Source organism: Trachurus trachurus, assembly GCF_905171665.1.
Source record: "Trachurus trachurus genome assembly, chromosome: 20".
NCBI lineage: Eukaryota > Metazoa > Chordata > Actinopteri > Carangiformes > Carangidae > Trachurus > Trachurus trachurus.
The window spans coordinates 25,451,363-25,457,855 of record NC_139911.1 but is presented as its reverse complement, the minus strand read 5'-3'; positions in this window follow the sequence as shown (position 1 = coordinate 25,457,855).

The following is a 6,493-nucleotide window of genomic DNA, read 5'->3' as shown; positions in this document are numbered from 1 at the left end:
TCATTGTTGTAACCATGTGCCGAACCGGGTCCAGCATGTGAGAGGGCAGCACCAAAACAACACCGCGTGCGCTCTGAGCCGCTGACGCCGTTGAGCTGCAGCAACATGTCACGTTGTCACCTTCACACCTGCAGCTAATTCACAACACCGACAGAACAAGAGCACGTCAGGCTCATTGACATGCAGATCTCATTCATGTGGTGGTTTGCATCGACCATCTAGGGTTAAAACAGGGCGTGTACAGGGCAGAACGTGAAGCGGATTCAGCTGCGCACACTTGTAGGAACTCTGTGATTTATGAAGGGAAGTTTGCTTACAAGTGTGTGCGCAGGGTTTTAGAGCAGCAGAGATATAGCCTTACTGCTCCACAAAATGACACAGGAAAGCTGGTGGCAAAACTCTCTACACACTCTCTCTCACGGGCAGTGACACGCTGTCACATTTCAACACTGAGACAGCAGACAGCGCACTTTTTTTGCGAGATCTCGCAATACTCTTTGCGAGATCTCGCAAAAAAAATTTCCTTCCATGACCCCTTGGGGGCTCCGTAGGTCTCAACAGTGTGCAAGTTACGCAAGGCATGCAATCTTGAAAGTAAGGGGTCACGGATGGATCTTGTTGTCCGCCTAAGGGAGGAAATGAAAACGAGGCACTCGTATGACAACGTCTTCAAAAAGATTTGGGGAGCATCTGGTAAGGGTTACTCGTACAGTAGATCATATTAACTTTGAGATTAATTATTTGTAAATTTACTAATAGCTGTTTTTCATTTAAAGGTGGATGGTCAGTGATCTTGTGCCCTCATGGAGTTGTCTATAGTTTAAAATTCAACTTAAGGGCTGAGTCGCCAAGAGACTTTGCTGACTTACTGTTCTGCTGGAAACATCTTCCCAATGTGTACTGACACAAGGGGCTTGGCAACCCATGCCAACCTCCGCATAGTCAAGCAGCTGAGCAGCTTTTTTCAAGTATGCAGAAAAACAATTATTACCTGAACAACATGGCGCCGTCAACGCACATTTTCTTTATGAGAAACCTCATCCACCACAGAAACAATACAACAAATGCAAGGCTTGTGGAGCAACAGCTAAGGAGAGGATGTGAGTTTCATCATTCGCAGGACATCACCCTGAATGAGTTAGGACAAGCAGTGCTTGGTAAATACCAAGTCAGAGAAATGTATCTTGTAACTTGCTGTAAATTCTTTTGTTTAATATTGAGTTTTAAATGCCTCAGGACCACCACCCTCCGGGAAATCTGGAGAGCATCAACCAGGTGGTATCCCTTCACAGACACAAGATCCCAAAAAAGGTGGGCAGTGGGTTTTCAAAATAATATTCTTTTTTTACTGGCTATGTTTTTGACTCATTCATGTTATCCTTCACAGACACTGACCCATGTGGAGCACAATGTGAATTACTCACAAAATATGACCAAGTTGCACCATGCCGAGCATCATGGACATTGCAAACACATCCTGCCCAACAGCAGCTGGTAAGTATTAAATCTCATAGAGGCTGATGGTTGTTCTAAGAAATTGAAGGGAGGGTTGTCCAGCCGCCCAAATACTGGTAGAGTTAGTCCTTCAGTGTTATGTGTTTTATGAGCATTATTTATTTATTTTCAAATTGTCATTCATCAGCTCGAGTACATCTTGGACATTGAGAAGCCAGGGACAGAATTAATTGTTAAGACGGAAAAAGGTTGCCTGACACGAGTTGACTGATCTCTTATATAGCTATGAAAAATGTATAGGGGGACAAGTTTTAAAGGTACTCAATGTTGTTATTTCCAGATAGGGAATGCATGTTTCCAGCTTATTGAACAAATTGCTCAGTCAAAGGTAAAAACAACAAATACAATATACTTTTATTTAAGTTAGTTTCTTGTCTGAACTTATGGTTCCATTATATTCCCCAGGGAAGGACCATATTTGTGGCTGACCTTTACGTTGTCCCAACATGGCGCAGTCCAAAATCTTGTGACCCTCTCTCAAATTTACCTGTAAGAATGTCATACCTTACTGTAAATTTGTATTGTAGTAAGTAAATGATGTCCTTGATAATATGAAACACTTCTCACTTAAAATGTAAAAAATAATAATAATAAAAAAATGTTTTTTTTTTTTATGTTGTGTACGTTATTTTATTGTCTTCAGAAGTAGAAAAATTAAGGAGATGTTTTTCTTGACACTGTCGAAACTGCCAAGCAAGGTAACAAAACATCTCCTAACTTTTTCTATGTCTGAAGAAAATAATGTACATATCATAAAAAGAAGATGTAATGAAACTAATCAATCCAAAACACTTTTACTATGATCATTTTCATTTTCCTTTAGAATGATGTCCACATGAGAGATTCCATTGTCATTCCCATTTGGAAACCAGGACATTTCCTGTTATCTGTAAGTATAGATGCTTAATTGTGACAAGTAGCTCCATACAAATTAATCCCCCTATGAAAAGCACAAGATGAACATGCTATCATTCGCATTTCACAGGACTCTAATTTTTACTTATGCGTAAGCCCCGCCCCCATGGTTACTGTTGCTACGCCGGGCAAGCTTTCACTCCCAGCCATGCTCCTGGCAATATTTGGTATCGATTTCAAAGGAAATATCAGAATATTTCTGGATAAACTGTTCTGAGATAATAGAGAGAAGAAGTCACAAAGATCATTCATAGTTTTCAGTGACGTGACTCGCGCAGGAGGATAAAACATCTGTTCAACGACACGACTGGACAATGTACAGAGCAGCAGTAAGGGCTGGTCATTTTACCGTCTATCAACCCACCAAGACTTAGGTCATCTCACTGGTCATGAAACGTTGTCAAACTGCAAGTTTTTGGGCGATTGTGAACCACATACAGCTTTCGCTGCTGTTTTTTTTCTCCCACCGCTGTATCAGTCAGTGAAAGCAGTCCCTGCCTGGAGGATCCCTCGCCTAAAAGCCCAGGTAAAAGCCCTAAAAGCCCAGGTAAAAGCCCTAACAGCCCAGGTAAAAGCCCTAACAGCCCAGGTAAAAGCCCTAAAAGCCCAGGTAAAAGCCCTAACAGCCCAGGTAAAAGCCCTAAAAGCCCAGGTAAAAGCCCTAACAGCCCAGGTAAAAGCCCTAAAAGCCCAGGTAAAAGCCCTAACAGCCCAGGTAAAAGCCCTAAAAGTACAGCTGTCATTTCGGAGGTGAACATATACACTATATGTATATTTACACTTGCTCAAGTCGAAAAAAAAGTCCGCTCGTATCTGAACATCTCTATATTGCCGCCGCCACGCCGTAGTAGCAGCAGCAACAACAACATCCTTCTCTACAAACAAATGTTTTTCGTCCTAGTCTCAAAATGTGTCCACAAAAGCAAGGTAATGACTCACTGTCGAAAGCTTGCCAGGCCTATAGTTACGGTTGCTAACGTCGGATTGGACAATAGCCGTCTGTGGGAGGAGTTGGCGAAGGGTCAATTGTGATGACTTCAGCACCTTTTCTTTTTCCCAACTATCAATCAAATGATTTAAAAAACTTCAATATTTTATGTTACGTTATGTATTATGTTTGTCATATTGTCAAGACTGCTCACACAAGATAAAATGTTATTATTTGCAACTGTAGGTCCTGAAGCCAACACAGAGAGACATAGTCTTTCTGGACTCCAAATGTGCAGATGCACGATTTGGATTTACATGGTGAATCAAGTGAGGCAAGTAATTCTCCAAGCGACTTGCCAAAATCTTGGCGAAAAGTCTAAATTTCACAATTTAGAAGACTCAGTGGTCTAGGAGGAACAGTCAGTGGGCGATTTATCCTTCTTCAACAAAAGAGTTATCACCGCAACATTTGAGCTGGTAGAAAAGGGACCCTTCGAAATAAAATAAAAAAATGTATCATCATCATCATGTATCATCAGCAGTGGGCCTAGTCGAGACCAAAAATGAACAAAAAACTCTGGGGGTTCCATCCACCCAGCCCAGGTGATCGATCTTTATTCATTTGTCTTACAGCCTTTTCCAGCTCTACCAAAGTAAAGGGTGCCTCCAGAATATTCGTTGCCTCTGAGGTCAATTTTGGTAACTTTAAGGACTCTAAAAAAATTGTTTACAGGCTTGTTCATCATGGCTAATCTCTGAGTTGTAAAGATCTTGATAAAATAATTTGAAAGTGCTATTAATTTCTATGGAGTCAGAAGTTAAGATATCGTCATTGGTCTTGATTGCTGCGATGTTTGCTCTGTCCTCATTTGTTCTTAATTTAAGAGCAAGGAGGCGGCTGGGGCGTGCACTATTCATATAGTGATTCTGTCTAGTACGATGGATTATGGATTCTGCATACTGTCTCAATAGGCCACCGAGTTCATCCAGTAACTTCCGGCGCTTATCTATATTTTCAGCTGAGTTGTTATTCAATAATGCTTGCTCAACAGCTGCAATTGCAATCTCCAAAGATTCAATGCGATGTTTCCTAATTTTGTTCAGATTTGAAGCACCTTGTCCAATCTTCTGGATATATCTGTCCCTCACTCACAGCATTTGCTCCTGCTGAATGATACTTCTTCATTAAAGCTTACTGTAAACACAAAACGACTTCTGTTGGCCGGACTGACAGCTGCAAAAAGAATTATAGCCTGTCGCTGGAAATTGCCACACATGCTGTCAGTGAGGGAATGGCTTTTGAGCTACAAGGAGATTGCTCAGATGGAGCGATCCACTGCACAACTTCGCCATGCCAAAGCACAAAATGTCTCCTGCTGGTCAAGGCTTCTGCAAAGGATATGTGACTTATTGTAGTACTCTGTATTTGGTATGATGTTCATGTTGAGATCACCTGCAGGGGTAGTCCAACGCGGAGTGAAAGACTGTGTGTGTGTGTGTGTGTGTGTGTGTGTGTGTGTGTGTGTGTGTGTGTGTGTGTGTGTGTGTGTGTGTGTGTGTGTGTGTGTGTGTGTGATGGATTGATTGAAACTGTTTTGTGCATGTAAGATTTTTCTATATATTTTTGTTTTGTTTGTTTTAGTTTTGTTTTGTTTACTATCATTACATCTGTTGCTGTAATGGCGGTTATTGCCTTGTAGATATTTGTGCAGCGACAGTGACAATGCTTTTGCTAGGAACACCTCTGGCCCTTGCCTGCTCTTCCCTCTCTGGCGCATTGATTTTCATATTGCTGCTTCCTCTGACTCTTTAACGTCACTATTTCTTTCCACGTCGCGTGTCTGTTCGTTTGATTTTTCTTCATATTTTTTTTGTTCCCCCCCAACACCGAGTGACCATCAGGACAACGATTTAGGGGTAAAAAATGACCGGAATTCTCCTTTAACTCACAGGCTTTTTCTGCCCTCGATGTGCTACCAGGTGGGTAATTAGCATGGAAGCTTTGTGACATGTACTGAAATGTCGCTCCACATTGTGCCGCTTTGCCGTTGCCACAGTCGCCCCGCAAATGAGGCATACACACGTATCTTTAACTGTAGTAAAAAAGAACTCCTCCTCTCAGTCGCTGTGAAAATGGTACGTTTTATGTCGCTTTTCTGTCATGTTTTCTCCATTTATCGCGTGGTCACTGCCTTCGCTAGCTTGTTTTAGCCGAGTGAGGTGGGGGCGTGTCTTGTGCTGACCCCTTGACCCCAGACAAGGTCAGAGTTAACTATAACGTTACGTAAATATATATTTACTTATTTATTTAAAGGTTGAATATGTAGAATATTTATTAAAAGCTATATTTTTCAAAAAATAATACACCCAATGGGGCATTTAGAGGGGTACAGAATAAAAGTATTGCTTTTCCATAAAAATTATATTTAGTCTGAATTAATTATTTAAACGTTTTTTTGACAGGTTCGACAATGACTTTCTGTCACATTCTGTTTACATTCGTACCTGCCCGTAGCCGACACGTGGCTCAATTCTCCGCTGTTTTCCTGCCTCCTCCCGGTCGTATGCGTTTGTTTCCAACCTAATAATCAATTGGTGGATCAATGGATTATCATATACATGTTAGGATGGGTGTATTTGTGTAGTCTTATCTGTCATAAACACCTTTACTGTTGCGGACTCCTGGTGCCACTGAGCTCCTCCCCCCCGAGACAAGAGCAGTGACAGCGGAGGCTCTGAGTGCAGGTTTGGTTTTCAGCAGCGGTGTGGAAGGCAGAGAGCCTCCACTCTCCCTGTAACAAGCTACAAGTCATTTATTATTCTGTTAATGACGGTAAAAATGAAACATAAGGTAAATATCCTGCATAGTTCTCCTCCTGTCTGTCCTCTGATTGGAGCGGAGTCCCTAGCAACGGTCTGGCAATCGACTGCTGGAATTCTTTTTCTGTTGTTGTTCTGGTAATTCTACATATTCAACGTTTAATAATGCCTTTTCCAATCTACAGCACTGCAAATGTTATTGATTCAAAAAGAACAGCAACACTTTATTTTTGGACTGAGCTCCATGATATGGTGCTATTTCTAGAACAGGCAGTGTGGGCAAATTCCGTGGTCCCTGCGGGGTGACCTATGC